Source organism: Natator depressus, chromosome 1 (genome assembly GCF_965152275.1).
Source record: "Natator depressus isolate rNatDep1 chromosome 1, rNatDep2.hap1, whole genome shotgun sequence".
NCBI classification, from domain to species: Eukaryota; Metazoa; Chordata; order Testudines; family Cheloniidae; genus Natator; species Natator depressus.
In genome coordinates this window covers 222,688,199-222,704,229 of record NC_134234.1, presented here as the reverse complement: position 1 = coordinate 222,704,229, position 16,031 = coordinate 222,688,199, and the positions used below count along the sequence as shown (strand labels likewise).

At 41.0% G+C, this 16,031-nt stretch overlaps 1 pseudogene; it reads left to right on the top strand.

Annotated features, from left to right (window-relative positions):
- LOC141975757 (tetratricopeptide repeat protein 38-like) overlaps nt 1-16,031 on the top strand; it is a 44,216-nt pseudogene that overhangs the window by 1,075 nt on the left and 27,110 nt on the right.

The following is a 16,031-nucleotide window of genomic DNA, read 5'->3' as shown; positions in this document are numbered from 1 at the left end:
AGCCTGCACCCCTGAGCCTCTCCCCATGCCCCAACCCCCTGCCCCAGCCCTGATCCCCCTCCCATCCTCTGAACCTCTCGGTCCCAGCCCAGAGCACCCTCCTACACCCCAAACTCCTCATCCCCAGCCCAACTCCAGAGCCTGCACCCCCAGCCAGAGCCCTCATCCCCTCTCGCACCCCAGCCCCAATTTTGTGAGCATTCATGGCCCGCCATACAATTTCTTTTCCTAGATGTGGCCCTCAGGCCAAAACATTTGCCCACCCCTGAGCTACATAGAGCTCTCCTTCAGCTCTCTGTAACTCAAAAGCTTGTGTGGTTCACCAGTAGAAGTTGGTCCAATAAAGGATATTACCTCAGCCACCTTGTCTGACTAATATTCTGGGGCCAACATGGCTACAACTGTGCAAACAATCACAGGGATGCTGTATTGCTACTTGTGTGTGTGAAATGTTTTATTTGTGTCCTGTCCAGCTGGCTTTGGGGTGGGGGTAGGGTGGAATGTTAATGATCAAGCACAATATCTATAATGGGAAATGTGGGAGAGTGAAACAGGCTGAAGTTTTCAGCATATAGTGGAAAGCTGGAAAAGGAGAGGATGCTCAGGCCCCCTTTCCCTATTTGCACTAATGCGCCATATAAAGTTTGTAGCTGGCAGTACAACTTATAGCAGTTCTACTGGTCTCTGCTTCTCCCCATAGGCACGGTCTACACCATCCTGCTTTCTAAAAAGCTTCCTGCCATTGCTAACACAAAAACAGCTCTTCCAGTATTAACAATGGTGGGAGCACTAGTGCAGACAAAGCACAAAGAGGTCTACGTAACAGGATAGATATAATGCTGGCTGCCAAGGGCACCTTTTCTACTCCAGTATTCCAATGCTTGGTACCACCTGTGGAGTTAGCATCAGAAGCAGTGGAATATTTTTTAGAAACAATGCTAGTGCAGGCAAAGCCTTACTATCAATATGTATACAGAGTTATACAGTGTACCTACCTCTTTTCCGTTCTTTGTTGCTGGTGTTTTTTTGCCATATTTCTGTACATAGTACAAATACTAAACAAAAGATGTATTCCAGTATAGTGTTTTTAACTGTAATCTGAGTACTCAATTTGCTTAAATTACTTGCATGTGATCTTTAATCCAATCACACTAAGAAAACCTTGAAATTGTTAATTAAAATAGATGTCTCTGCTAGTTGCTTCAAATTTCCACACTTGAGGTCATGGTTCGAATCAGAAAATATTTTAGACCGTAAAATGAGGCTAGGTAAAAAACTGCAAAATATATACGGAATAGTCTTCCGTTAGCAGGAGAATCTATTAAATGGCTCCAGGTCTTTCCATCTTTATTGTCTGTAAATTCTATGTTATGGAAGAAAAATCGAGTTTGACTGCAGTTATTTGTGTAGTTCTTAAAGTGTGCCTTGCATTATATAGTGGATAAAATGTGTTAACATGAGTCTCTGCCCATAGAAGCTTGTAGTCTTAATAGTGCCAGTGATACCAGTATAGAAAGAGAGAGTGGGAACTGGTCTGTGTATTTAGATAGCTTTTTGGATACAAAGTTAAAAAATGTTGTTTAGGTGGCAAAGTCAAGCACTTGAAAGTTAGGAAATGAGATTTAAGGTTTCCCATCCATCCTTCATTCCACCTCTTTGTGCATCCATCCTGTGGAAAATAAATATTATGTAACTAAAGAATGTATGCATATGTGCAAGGGAGCAGAATTAAGGTTGCATGGGCAATCTGATGGCAAATTAGGAATTATCATTAGATATCTCATTTGACTATTGGGATTGTTTTAGGAATACCCCTAAGGACATTCATGACCAGTTCACCACAGCCAACCACACTAATGTGTAAAACATACATCACCTCATCCAGCTAAAGAAGGTCTTACTTTAATCTTCCTGCTTATAAATCACCTTGGTGGATCTGAAACCTCTGTTATAGCAATGAGATGTTAGCCATGGAGTTTACAGAATGAGGCTGTTATATAATCTGTGTGTAAAATTGTGCACAGCATAATTCTTTCAATGTTTGTGTATTATGTTTTAGCCTTATCAAATGTCCATACTAGGTCCTATAAATGAATCCTTAGGTCAAATATTTTGCTGGCATAACTCAGTTGACTTCCGTGGATTTACACCAGCAGATAATCTGGGCCCCCAGTGTCACTGGTGGTATTGGTTTGATAGGAAGCAAAGCAAGGATTTTATTTTGCCACATAACCATTTTGAAAGGGGTATATCCGAAGAGATGGGACTATTATACAATTGAAGGTTAAAGAGAGACTGATCCTAAAATTACAAGACCTATAGCATATCTGGATCATCCACAGTATTGTGCAATTTGCCTTGTCTTTCTTCCACCACTACCATTCCGTACTTTCTATCCCCATTAAGAGGATTCCTCAAATATAATTTAATTGAATAAAAGGCTCACATAGCTTCTCAAGTTGTCCTGTTAATTTTTTTAAGTAGATGAAATGAAATTGCCAGTAACCTTCTTTCAATTCTTATACCTCAGCTTACATGACATCTGGAAAATCAGTGTATTCAGTAAACAGTCTCACATCTTGTTTAGGTGGGTGAGGTGATATCTGTCATTGGACCAACTTCTGTTGGTGAGAGAGACAAGCTTTTGAACTACACTGAGCTCTTCTTCAGTCTGGAAAAGGTGCTAATATCCTGGGACCAACACAGCTACTAAAACACTGCATACTCACATCTTGTTTTTTATATAGGCATGGCAGGATGCTGGACTTGTCCTATCCACCACTAGTAATGAGGCCTGCAAAATGTTTGATGCTACACTGACTCAGGTATGGAAGAGTTTTGATAAAACATGCATTGAAGGGACTGACAAGCATAAAAATAGTGTTTGTGGCAGTTGATTTTTGAATTGTTTACCCTTTTTATTAATTAAGTGGAGAGTGTCACGTTAAAAAAATGTATTTTTAAGAAACAGATTCCCTCATTTATTGATGACATGTTAGATAATTACATCTGAAAAAAATTAGTCTCACTGTTCCCATTTATCTTGTTACTTTTGAATTCACTCAATTGAGACAATGAAAAGAAACCTAATTTCTAGTCAATTTCACTCTTTATTCATATGGACCAATTATAAGAGTCTAGGAGGCATTGAAGGATGTCTCTCCAAGTTACTAGCAGCAGATCCAATTTTTAGTAAGTATACCTTATTAATGGTTATCACTGAGGCTGAACGTACAGTATAGTAATTTTATATGGTTAACTTATTTCATATTACTCCTGGTGGAATTCTGTGCCAAAAATGCAAAATTCTGCATATTTTATTTGTCAAAATAATGCAATATAATCACACCAGTTTCTCTTATTTTGGTAATTTATTTAAACTGCCATACAGAAAAAAAATCACAATAACTGTTCAGCATTTCCTAAACACATGAAAGTTAAGTTACAAATACTTGGTAACCAATACCCTGCATTCCAGTTATAATCCTGGATTTTCATTTAAATTACATTACTTTTATTTTGGTGTTTGGTGTTCTGTAAAGTAGAATGTCAGTTTAAAATGAAAATCATATGGTTTTGCTAATCATTGTCGTGCATTATTTTTAAAGGGATAAGTAAAATAGATCCTGATTTGTAATCTAACCCCATTGTGCCTCTCTGGCACAGGAGAAACAGTGAGAAAGCACATAGCTCTTCCTAACTAAAGATTCCGTTACTGTCATTTACAATAAGGCTCCTTTACACCACTCCAGCAAGGTGAAGGAGCCTTAATTGACTAAGAATGGGAACAATTAACTAACAATGGGAACATTGGCCCCCTGCCTGCTTAGTTGTTAAATTTCTGCTCTGCCTCAGGGACAAAGCCTACTTCACACAGCCCTAGGCCTCCAAGCCGGGGATGCAGCAACAGCAAGCGAGAGGGACAGATGGAGTCTCTCTGACTTGTTCGCACACAAGCACGTGCCCAAACCAGTCCCATCCCCTTAACGTCTCTCCACAGCAGATGTACCCCTGGGCTGCTGCGGAAGGGGCATGTGTTCCCCACAGATTTCTTTGCTCCCCAATTTTTCTGCAGGGGAGCCAAGAAATCTTTGGAAGATATGAATTCTGCGCCCCCAGAGGGGCGCAGAATTCCGCCAGGAGTATCACATGCATAAGCATAAGGGCTGGGTCCTGAAAATATACAGATTATTTTTATTTATGTTCTACAAGATAGCCCTTTTTCTTCCCTTTAGGACATTCTCTTTTAAAAGGCAGACATGAGAAATGGGTTGAAAAAATGTACTTCCAATAAACTATGAAATGTAATTACTAAAATGAAAAGTAACTTGGTAGTATATGCTTGGATTTGGATCTCAGTCTTATTGAGGATGGCGATGTGCTTAGGGACTGGAGGAGACAATGCGTGCTATCCTCCTGCTGGCTGATGAGTATGATAGGATTAATGAAAGAAAGTGACCACTTGACAGGGAAAAAATGAATGGTGGGGAAAGTGGTGAACCTCAAATTGATGTAAGAAAGTGAATGAAGTATGGATTGATATAGATAACTTATATTGAAGAATAGTGTTTGCATGCTAATTCCTAATTGTCCCTGATCATGTGTTTGCCTTTATTATTTTAAATACACATAGTATGATGTGATGCAGTGATAGCAATAAACTATATTGATTGAATAAAAAGCTTTATTTATAAACATGTATTAGAAAAGTACAACATTCGCCCACTGCCAGGCAGGCCAGCTGCCAGTACCACACCAAAACTCCAGTAACAACAGAACCTTACAGAAAAAATAAAAATAAAAAAGTGCATGAACAAGTGCAAAAAGTGAAACCATGTACAAGACTGAAACCCCTTACCATTGCAAATCTGCTACCCCCACCACCACCTCTGCCCATCCTCCTTTACCTTCCTTCCCTGTTTGCCGTGCCCTTTGTGCTGGGGGTGGGAAGTGCTGTGTGGGAAAATATCGAGAGCTGCATGGGGCAAGTTTGCATGGGCCACCCAGCCATGGAGTTTTTCAAGCTCTTTTTGGACTGCATCACAGGGTACCATGCATTGGACTCATGCCATGGTGCACGTAATGCAGCAGAACTCGATACTCTTGCAGCCATTAGTGATATAAGCTGTTCAGACAGTTCTTTCTGCTGAGCTCTGTCCTCCTCCCTTAGCTGCTGTTCCTATTCCAGGAATTGTGAAACAAGTGCATGGTCTCATTCTGAAACCCTGTCCTCAAGATATGCAAGAAGCCTGAGCCTTTCCCCTTGCCGCTCAGCATACTTTTCCTCTAGCCATAAGTCCCTCTGTCTTTGGTACTGGACCTACTTGTTGTCCCTGTTTAGAACTTCAACCATAAGTTCATCACAGAAATGCTTCCACTTGGAATGGTCCCTGAAGGTACGCTGGCCCCGCTTCTGCTGCACTGTGGGCAAGCTGTGGAGGTACTGCAATCACTAGAGGTCGAGGGGCTTAGAACAGGACAAGACACAGATAGATATTGTCTCTCAAAGTTCAGTGCAGGCTTCTGTCCCTTCTGTGGCTGCTGCAGGATCCACAGTGGGCTGTTCCTCAGAGATGCATCAAACAGGTCATCCGAGTATGGCCCCAGGATGTGCTGCTGGTGCTCCTCCTGAAAGCCTCCTCTGGGAACAGTTTCAGCAACAGAGTCACTTTGCTGGCCTCACTCAGCGCTTGCTGCTGGCTCCCATCAGTTGCCATGCTGGATGCTGGGGTCAGCAGGGTGCCATCCCAGCTGATCACATCATCATGCACCACCGCTGGCTCTACTCAGCACAGTGCCCAGAACCCAGTCAAACTCCTCATAAAAAAGGCATGTTGCCCGAGGTGTGATCCCTGGTTTTCCTGTACTCAGTCTTGAGCCACTTAATCTGCTCCCTGCACTGGTCACTGGTTTGGTAAATTTGCAACACTGCCAGCTTCTTCGCTATTTGCTGGTATATGTGGTCATTATTTGTACTCTTACTAAAGTCCACTGTTTTGCTGGCCCAGGGATTTACTAAAATCTGTCTGCGCTCCTGTGACCATGAAGCAGCGTGCTTTGCAAAAGGTTTCTCCTGGTCAGCAAATACAGAAGGCTCTCTGATGGTGTGTTTGTGGCTCGGTGTTCAGAAGACAGTGGAAAGGTTAAAGGCTGATACCCAGCTGCTGCACTAAACTTAGAGGGGTTACTTCAATTTCCCTGCAGTCGATTGGAGATTCTTGGGATAGAAAGGACAAAGGAAGCTGGCCAAGAGGATAGTAGGATACTTTTGGTGGACTCACAGGATCCGAGTCAAGAGGCTACATTTATATTACAAAGCAATAGAGTTTGAACTCTGGGTCTTGGCTTGACTTGGGTTTGAACCCTTCACCCCTGCAGGCTCCTAGGATCCTAAGTGCAAACCCGAGTCTGCGAGATTTGTGTGCAGATGGACTCAAGCCTGAGTCTGGGCTTACGTTGCAGTGTAGATGTACCTTAAGTAGCCTGGGCTTTCCATTGGGATCCTAACCAGTCTCTAGCACTACTGCCATCTACTGCCTCTGGCTCTCATTTAAACTTATCTCAATAGTTTAGCCTAGTGCTTCTGCACCTGTTAAATTACTTACAATTCTTAGAGTCTAATGTTTATCCATACCTCTTTCTTCAGCGATGGGACATGTGATTGCTAATGGCTTGGTTCTGATTGGCACTGGAACTTCAGAGTGGTTAGACAAAGAGCTGGACAGTGTGATGAAAAAGATGATGGCATTCTCAGAATCGCAACCACTGACTGAGAGGGAGAAGCTCACGTTTCTGCACTAGACATGTTTGCCAGTGGCTAAGCGGTTGGTTTTTAGGGAAGAAGAGGTGGAGAGGGTTTTATCATTCAAAATGTGTATAGTGTGGTTGCATGTTGCCATTTCTGTTTTCATTTTTATTGTTGTCTTGGCATCTTTCAGTCCTCTTGTGTGACCGTATGCATCACTGTGCTAATTAACAAGTAGTATCATAATAAAAATTATTGTTATGGTGCCAGCATACTAAACTTAATTAGTTTTAAGCATTCTGTATTTTAAAACCTACCATTATTCCAGTAATGGACTAAACTATTTTTAAAACTAAAACCACTCAAGAGGCTAAATCTTTGGTTATGCTGAAAATTGAGCATAGCATCCCATGGAGCTGGGGCTGCAGCAGTCTTTTCCTGTTCTTCTTTTTATAGCCTCCCTGCACCACAAGCCCTGTTTCCTCTAAAAAGGAGAGATGATACATAGTTGGAAGCACTCCAAGAAAATTAGGACTTTGGGCATTTGAGCATTTACAGAAATATATTGAGTTTGCATATCCTGTCAAAAATATCGCATGCTATTAGTTTTGATTATTTGCTTCCTGTCAATAAGAAAATACTTTTATGCTAATATTTGATAACAAAGGTTAGAAATGAAATCACTAAAGCTCTGACCCTGCAAGTTCAGTTTGCGTGGCGGGACCCCTGCACCTGTGAGGAACTAAATGAACTTCTGTGAGACTCTCTGCAGGTGTAAGGATCTTCCCATGTGGCTCAACATGCAAGATCAGGGCCAAAAGGTGATTCATTTTCCCTTCTGTTACAGTGCAGTACGAGTAACAAAGAACACCATATACATGACTGTGTGTTGGATCATATTAAAGAAGTTCTGTATTAAAATCACAAATGAGTTTGATTCCCCATAGTTTAAATTCCAGGGTATTACTAATTAAGAGGTCTCTTGGTTTTTGGTACTGTTTCTCTCCCTCTGTATGTGAAACTTGCAAGCTGCTAATTGCGTTAGTACATTCTAAGACAGAGTCTGTTCTCAAAGCAATTCACAGAGAGAGACTCAAAGCAATACTCTAACAACAGACACAGCACCCAGAGACTCCCCGCCCTTTTGTTGTATTAACAACTGTGATTAAAATAGAGATAGAGGATGTATGTGGATGGATGCTTGGTGTGGATAATAACTGAATGATCAGGGAGGTGCCAGCCTAAGAATCCAGTGTCCATCGGCTGAAGAAGGCGTCAAGTGGAAATAACCAGAGGACCCCCGGAGGGCAGACTGGAATCCACCCAACAGCCTCAAGAATGGGAGAACCAAAGAACAAGATAACATCTAGCAGCACGGAGCCGTCAGGAATGTGCCATCTGCTGATTGATTCAGCAACAGCATGATGAAGCAATTCCCACAGACTGGCCTAGGAAGAAATTCCTATAAAAAGAGACTCTAAAAAGTGAGAACTTTGGGGTCTGATTCTGCAAACCAACTTCCAGGAGCATCAGATGAGCATCTGACAAGGCCCTGCTCCCTCCTCATGTCCAGGCCACCTGGCCAGTGGCTTGGCATGAGCAACTCTAAGGCTGGTAACTATGATAACAACCTTGCAGAACCTGTGTGTGTGTGTGTGTGTGTATATGAATGAATGTGTGAAGAAATATGAGATTGAATGGAATGTTATAGCTATAACTAACTGCTTACTATGATTCTTTCTGTATTCACAATAAATGTGGTATTTTGCCTTTTTCCCTTTAATAAGATCCTGCTGGTTTTTAATTTATTGGTACAACATTTTGGTGGAGAATTGCGAAAGGGGGAATATTGGTAAAAAACCTCAGTTATTGTAAATATTGGTGTGCACACCGCCAGTTCTAGTGAGCTAGGCATTTCTATTAGGTTAACCAGACCTGCTGGCCTCCGAGAAGGTAGCAGGGGACCTGCTGGCCTCCGAGAAGGTAGCAGGAAAAACAGATTAAACCAGACCTGCTGGCCTCCGAGAAGGTAGCAGGGGACCTGCTGGCCTCCGAGAAGGTAGCAGGAAAAACAGATTAAACCAGACCTGCTGGCCTCCGAGAAGGTAGCAGGGGACCTGCTGGCCTCCGAGAAGGTAGCAGGAAAAACAGATTAAACCAGACCTGCTGGCCTCCGAGAAGGTAGCAGGGGACCTGCTGGCCTCCGAGAAGGTAGCAGGGAAGAACAGATTAAACTAGACCTGCTGGCCTCCGAGAAGGTAGCAGGGAAAACAGATTAAACCAGACCTGCTGGCCTCCGAGAAGGTAGCAGGGGACCTGCTGGCCTCCGAGAAGGTAGCAGGGAAGAACAGGTTAACCGGACCGGCTGGCCTCCGAGAAGGTAGCAGGGAGAAATAGGTTAACCAGACCTGCTGGCCTCTGGGAAGGTAGCAGGGGACCTGCTGGCCTCCGGGAAGGTAGCAGGGGAAAAACGCATAGATTAAGCTATGATTTCAGAATCTAGGCTGTGTCACTTGCTAAGTAATACCAGCAGTGACAAAGAGATTGAAATATCCATGTTAAGATGTTTAAAAGAAAACAGGGTAAGCCAGTACCAGAGGGAGGAATGGAGTCAGAAAGAACTCCAACCTCACCTTTTGTTAAAGAAATTACACCTTTTAAACAAAACCTTCAAAAATTTTGGCACAGTCCTTGGACTAAACAAGCCCTAGCTGATCTCTGCACTATTTCGGACCTAGAGGATAGATTGGCTCAGTATATCCTCATATACAAACCTTCTAGTGCTGCCAAAAGAGATGCAGCAGCAATTTGGTTGTTGTGGGAGGCATGTAAGGATTCTTCCCTCCGCTTGTCTTCATGTAAAGAGGAAAAGGCACAAACGGAAAAGGGAGCAGACAATTGGAAGGTGCTGGCTACAAATACCCAAAGCCAGCTGAAAATAGTGAAAGAGGCACTCCAGGAATACAAAAAGAGTGAAAAAGTTAACTCTGCAGAGGCTGGAGGGAGGCAGGTAAAGGGGGAGAAGGTCCTATGTATGGCACCCCCAGGCATAATTACAAAGAGAAAGAGTAAAAAAAAAAGTTAACTCTGCAGAGGCTGGAGGGAATTAAGCAGCTAAACTTTGTGAAAATGTTAAAAAGGAAAAAAAAAAAAGTGTTAGAGAAAGAGCATTCTTGGTTTCTTTGCAGCCATTCTGAGGGAAAAATGGGCCCTTTTCCAAAGGAATGTCTATAAATTAGCCAGGCAAAAGAAACTGATTAAAATCATTTGACTGGACAATTTAGTCAAATTTGCTAAAAGAACATAAGGGGGTTCTATTGGAACTTAACTGCCTCAAATGTATAAAGGGAATGTAAGATGTAAAAAAACAGAGCAACGTGGAAGGGATGTTAAAGAAAAGAAAATGTGTATGTATCTATCTGTGTGTGTGTAAATATGTAAAGTTCTAAGGACCAGTTGGTTTTGTTTTTGTTTTAAATAATGCCACTAAAAATCCATTTGACTCTTTAATTCAAAGTTGCAAAACTGACAGACCTTTTTGCTAGACACAGGTAATTAGTGCTGTTTGGCTTTGGGATTTGGCATTTAACCCTTAAAAGGTAACTCAATGCTTTACAAAATTTAAAATGTTTTTAAGTTGTGGCTGCAGCAGGGCAGTCAAAATCTGGAGAATAGAAAAAAAATTGGATTATTTTTGTTTGGTTGGTTGGTTTTTGTTTGTTTGTTTGATTTTGTAACAAAATAGCAGATGAGAGCTGTAGTAAAAAAAAAAAAAATAAATACGAAATTTAAAAAAGACAGTGGCCCTCTGAAGCAACAGCAGGGGTGAGGTGCACAAAACAAAAAGAAGCAATGTTAGAAACACTGAGTCTTAAAATGGCTCTGAGTAATCAGACTGTCACTTTGATAAAGGTACATGAAAACTCTGTAAGCAAAAAAAAAGAAATAGTTACACCTTATGTAAAAATTGATATGGATAATGTTATAGAAGTTAAACTATGGAAGGAATGTGCATTTGCCCCAGAACATGCGCAGGGTATATTGTAGAAGGGGCAAAAGAAATGCAAACGTACCATGCTACTTAATTAAAATGCTATTAGGGCTCCAAAGGGAGCCACAATAGGTTGGGTTTTCTTTTTCAGATTGCTGTGTGTTTTGGAAGCAGAAGTTAAAAGTAATCAAAACTCTGGTGAAAGTTGATTGTGTCCCTTTTAAGATAGAGTCTCTGAGCTGCTGATGGCTTTAAATCCAAAAGCAGGAAGTGTCTGTGAAAATGCAAATTACCTAAATGATAAAGGAAGGAAAGAACTAGCAGCACAAAGGAGCTGCAGATAAAGGACACACCTGGTCAGCAAACAAATTGTCTAAATAAAAGACATGGGATAACAAGATAATTTTAATAAATTTAATGATAATAAGTATCCCTGTAACAACATATAGTGTGTATGATTTTTGGAAAAACCCTTTAAGGTCGTATGGTAATGATGCTTCTCAGTTATTACCTGTAAATAAAACTTGAAGCTTAACACAGCAGGAAAAACATTATAAACTTGGTCTTCTGTATAAGAAGGAAAACTCAGGGATTTAATGACTAAACAGTGGGATAATTTCCCCATAACCCTTAAAAGATAAAAGCCATTGAAACCTGGCCTGCCTATAGAACAAAAACAGGAAAATACGGGGGCAATTCCTCTGTTTTGCCTGCAATCAGCAAGGGTATTTGTAAAAGAAATATTTTAAGCAATAATCTGCCACCCCAAAAAGGGGTAGAAACATGTTCTTTTTGTCTTTCAGAAAATCAGGAAAAGCTGATGCCAGCTGAAAAGCAACCCAATACCATGAATCTACTGTCACAATAGAAATTGTGTTTTGTGTTCTATGTTTTGTCTTGTTGCTAGCACTGTTGTGTGTTTAAAAAAAAAAAAAATACTAAAGACCTGCAGGTACTTAAAAATAAATTAAGCTCTCTGACCCAGCTACAGGACAGCCTGACACAAAAACAAGTACATGCCAATGTAGACTTGGTCCAAATTGGTCTGGGTAACCTAAAAGCCCGATGGAATCTTTGGCAATGGCTTAATACTACCACATGGCTTATGCATAAGAAAAAAAAATATTAGAAATAGGAAACCACACAGCCATAGCTATGGGATGCACTGAAATGCAGATACTTGCACTAGCTACTTTGGAACACGAAATGTTCTGGGTCATATTGGGAAATATTAAGGGTTTGATGCATTTGTTAAAACAAAGAAAGAGATCATTGTTTGACACTTATCAATATGAATGGATGCAATATGTTTCCAGTATTGTAAAACCAGACTTGTTAATGGGAGAAATTGTTGTCAAAATTGCACACCAACAGTCCCTGGAGGCAAAGGTATTGAAGGTTAGCCCACTCCCCATATTACACGTGGGATCCTTCTGGCTACCCTGGACCTCGAGCCAGTGGGCTGGGGAGGGAGGGAAGCTATTGGACACTAGAGGTTGTACCGAATGGACTCCTCAAAAGTGGGTGTGCCTCACCTTGCCTGTTGCCCCAGAACCTTGTAGTAAAGATACATCACTAGGATCATGTATGTGGCATGAATTGGAATCACAAACTCAAATTGCCTCACAGTACCTTCTCTTGAATTGGCTACATAGAAAGTGACACTGACGATTATAAATCTTAGTGTCAAAAGGGGGATTATGTTGGATCATATTAAAGAAGTTCTGTATTAAAATCACAAATGAGTTTGATTCCCCATAGTTTAAATTCCAGGGTATTACTAATTAAGAGGTCTCTTGGTTTTTGGTACTGTTTCTCTCCCTCTGTATGTGAAACTTGCAAGCTGCTAATTGCGTTAGTACATTCTAAGACAGAGTCTGTTCTCAAAGCAATTCACAGAGAGAGACTCAAAGCAATACTCTAACAACAGACACAGCACCCAGAGACTCCCCGCCCTTTTGTTGTATTAACAACTGTGATTAAAATAGAGATAGAGGATGTATGTGGATGGATGCTTGGTGTGGATAATAACTGAATGATCAGGGAGGTGCCAGCCTAAGAATCCAGTGTCCATCGGCTGAAGAAGGCGTCAAGTGGAAATAACCAGAGGACCCCCGGAGGGCAGACTGGAATCCACCCAACAGCCTCAAGAATGGGAGAACCAAAGAACAAGATAACATCTAGCAGCACGGAGCCGTCAGGAATGTGCCATCTGCTGATTGATTCAGCAACAGCATGATGAAGCAATTCCCACAGACTGGCCTAGGAAGAAATTCCTATAAAAAGAGACTCTAAAAAGTGAGAACTTTGGGGTCTGATTCTGCAAACCAACTTCCAGGAGCATCAGATGAGCATCTGACAAGGCCCTGCTCCCTCCTCATGTCCAGGCCACCTGGCCAGTGGCTTGGCATGAGCAACTCTAAGGCTGGTAACTATGATAACAACCTTGCAGAACCTGTGTGTGTGTATATGAATGAATGTGTGAAGAAATATGAGATTGAATGGAATGTTATAGCTATAACTAACTGCTTACTATGATTCTTTCTGTATTCACAATAAATGTGGTATTTTGCCTTTTTCCCTTTAATAAGATCCTGCTGGTTTTTAATTTATTGGTACAACATTTGTAGAAAGTATGCTGTGAAGACAGTATAACAATCGTGTATATTATAAATTAAGAAAAATTCCTGCAAGCTAGGAAATTGTCACTTCTTGTTAGGTTTTTCACTTACACCTGCTGGAGTAGTATAAGTTTAGAAATATTAGACTGAGACAGTTAAGTCTTGCTGACTCTGTCAATGATTAATATGTTTTCTTCTCTCTATGTGTATTCCCAAAGCTTGTAATGTGTGGGATCAAATTCTGCGGACCATCCAACTGACATGCTAGCGCTCAAATTTGCCCATGCCACTTACTTTTACATGGGATGTCAAACACAGATGCGAGACTCTGTTGCCTGTGTTTATCCTTACTGGACACCTGATATTCCTCTGAGTAGGTATGCAAGAGTTGATCTTCAGATGTCTGTGGATCGCCACCTCTGGTTTGCATAAGTTCAGAAGCTTCTGGTCAGCAATGTGTGATGGTGTTGCAAACCTTCCCTGCTTATTCCTGTAATCGCTGTCTGAGGACAGATAAGGGAGTGCCAACTAACCCACCCTTGGCTTTAAAAATATGCATATAAGAATGAACTTTTTTTTTTTTTTTGCATTCCTATTGACCCACTGGTCAGCTGTTTTTAACTTAGATTTTGTCTGAATGAGTCATTGATGATGATGATGATGATTAATTTATAGCACTCAAAAATGTCACAGATGACATATGAAGACATGGGGTGGCATCCTGGCCCTAATAAAGTCAATGGCAAAACTCCCAGTTTTGTATCCATGGTCTTTACTCAAAAGAACTTACAGCTAAGCTGCAAGACTTTACAAGAAGGAAGCAGAACTGGGAGAGGAAAATGCAGCCGTGGGACACAGTTTTAATTTGGACTGCCAACGTGTTGTTCTGAAATAAGAACTGGAATTTTCCTAAAAAGAGTTGTGCAACAAGGAAGTCTAGTTAAGCCTGCTTGCTGCCTAACTTAATAACTAAGTGTGCATGCTGACCCAGCTGTCTCAGGAAGAGGGCTGCTCTGCTGCACCCATCTAAAACTTTTAGTGCTTCATGAAATGCTGCAGGATGACCCAGTTTGGTCTTCTGGAATTAATGCAAGATAATCTAAATATGTTGACATATCAGTTACTTATGAAACATGCGTCAGAACATGTTTTGGGTTTTTTTAAACAAAAAATTCAACTCTTGAAAGGCAAAAAAGGGCGACTAACATTAAACTCATGAAAGGATTTTAACTTTGAATTACAAAAGAAATTTAGAGCTGAGTGCAGAGATAAATTTATAAGTGGATATACAGGTTGACATATGGAGATAGATGTACAAGCCATTCATATGCAACCAGCTTCTGCCCTGACACTATAAGCTGTATGAATACAACCTTGTGACCAGCATACTGTATCCCTTTCTCCAAAACAAACTTACTTTGTTACCGCGGCAATGCAGAAAGAAAGACAAAGTGCTATGGATGTGGTTTAATTAGGCCGCAACTTTATTCGCTTTACATATCTAGGAATACATTGTTTAGGCCATTGTTAATTGTTTCTGCCTATTTAGGAGGGTAGCTGTCAGCCTTCTCTGTTCCCAGCCTATTGCTGGGACCCTACTAGCTTCCCCTCATATGAGAGTTAAGAGGAGTTGGAAAAAAGGGGGTGTTGTCTCCCTGCTATTCCAGACCTGAGGTGCCCAAGTACCCCTTACTCAGCTTTCTGAGCTATGCCTTCCCTTAGGTCCACTTCCAACTCCTGCAATAGTATGTACAGTTATTTGTAATCTACCCGGTATGCATCATGCTATTTTCTCTTTTCCCACTACCAGGCTTTAGCTATAAACCGGTCAGATGCATGGTCTGTCCATACCATAGCACACATAAATGAAATGAAAGCAGACCTGAAGAATGGGTTGACATTTATGATGCAAACTGAAAACAACTGGAAGGTAAATTTCCTTAGCAGTTCCTCTGATGTGGCTGACTGTGGGTTTTTTCCTCCTTCAACTAAATACTAGTGATTCCTCCTTATGTAGCAACTTTTAGTCAGATCTGTTTCCTAATGAAATTTGTAGGCTTTCACAAATAATAGGAAGCTAGTGCTTCAAGATGGAATCTCCATTCATGTCACTTCGGAAGCAACAGGCAGAAAATGTAACAACAGTTCCATATTTCAGAAATCCACCCTGGGTATTATTCATCCAAAAATTCCCCTCAGTGTTTATAGCTGAGATTAGTGACACACAATTAAAACAAAACAAAAAAGCCTCAAACTCATTCTCCAGAGTTTCTGTTTTAATGATCTAAATAAAGACTTTTAAAACAAGTGGGTGAAATACTGGCCCCACTGAAGTCAATGAAAGTTTTGCCTTTGACTACAGTGTATCCAAGATTTCACCCAGAATTCTATTCATTTCTCAGTTTACCATATTTTACTTCAAAATATTGAGGTAAATTCTGTAGGCATCTTTAACTAGCATGTGCTCTTACATAAAAAAATATTTCACAATTCATAAGCACAACAGAGTTGTTAGATATTTTGGGTATGTCTATGCTGCAATGTAAGCCCATGGTTAGTGGGGCTTTAGTGAGGTGACCCATGCTACGGAGCCCTGGGCTTGAGCATCTACATTATATTTTAACCCTAGGGCTCTGGCTTCCACACAGTAGTGTGCAGACCTGAGTCAAAGTAA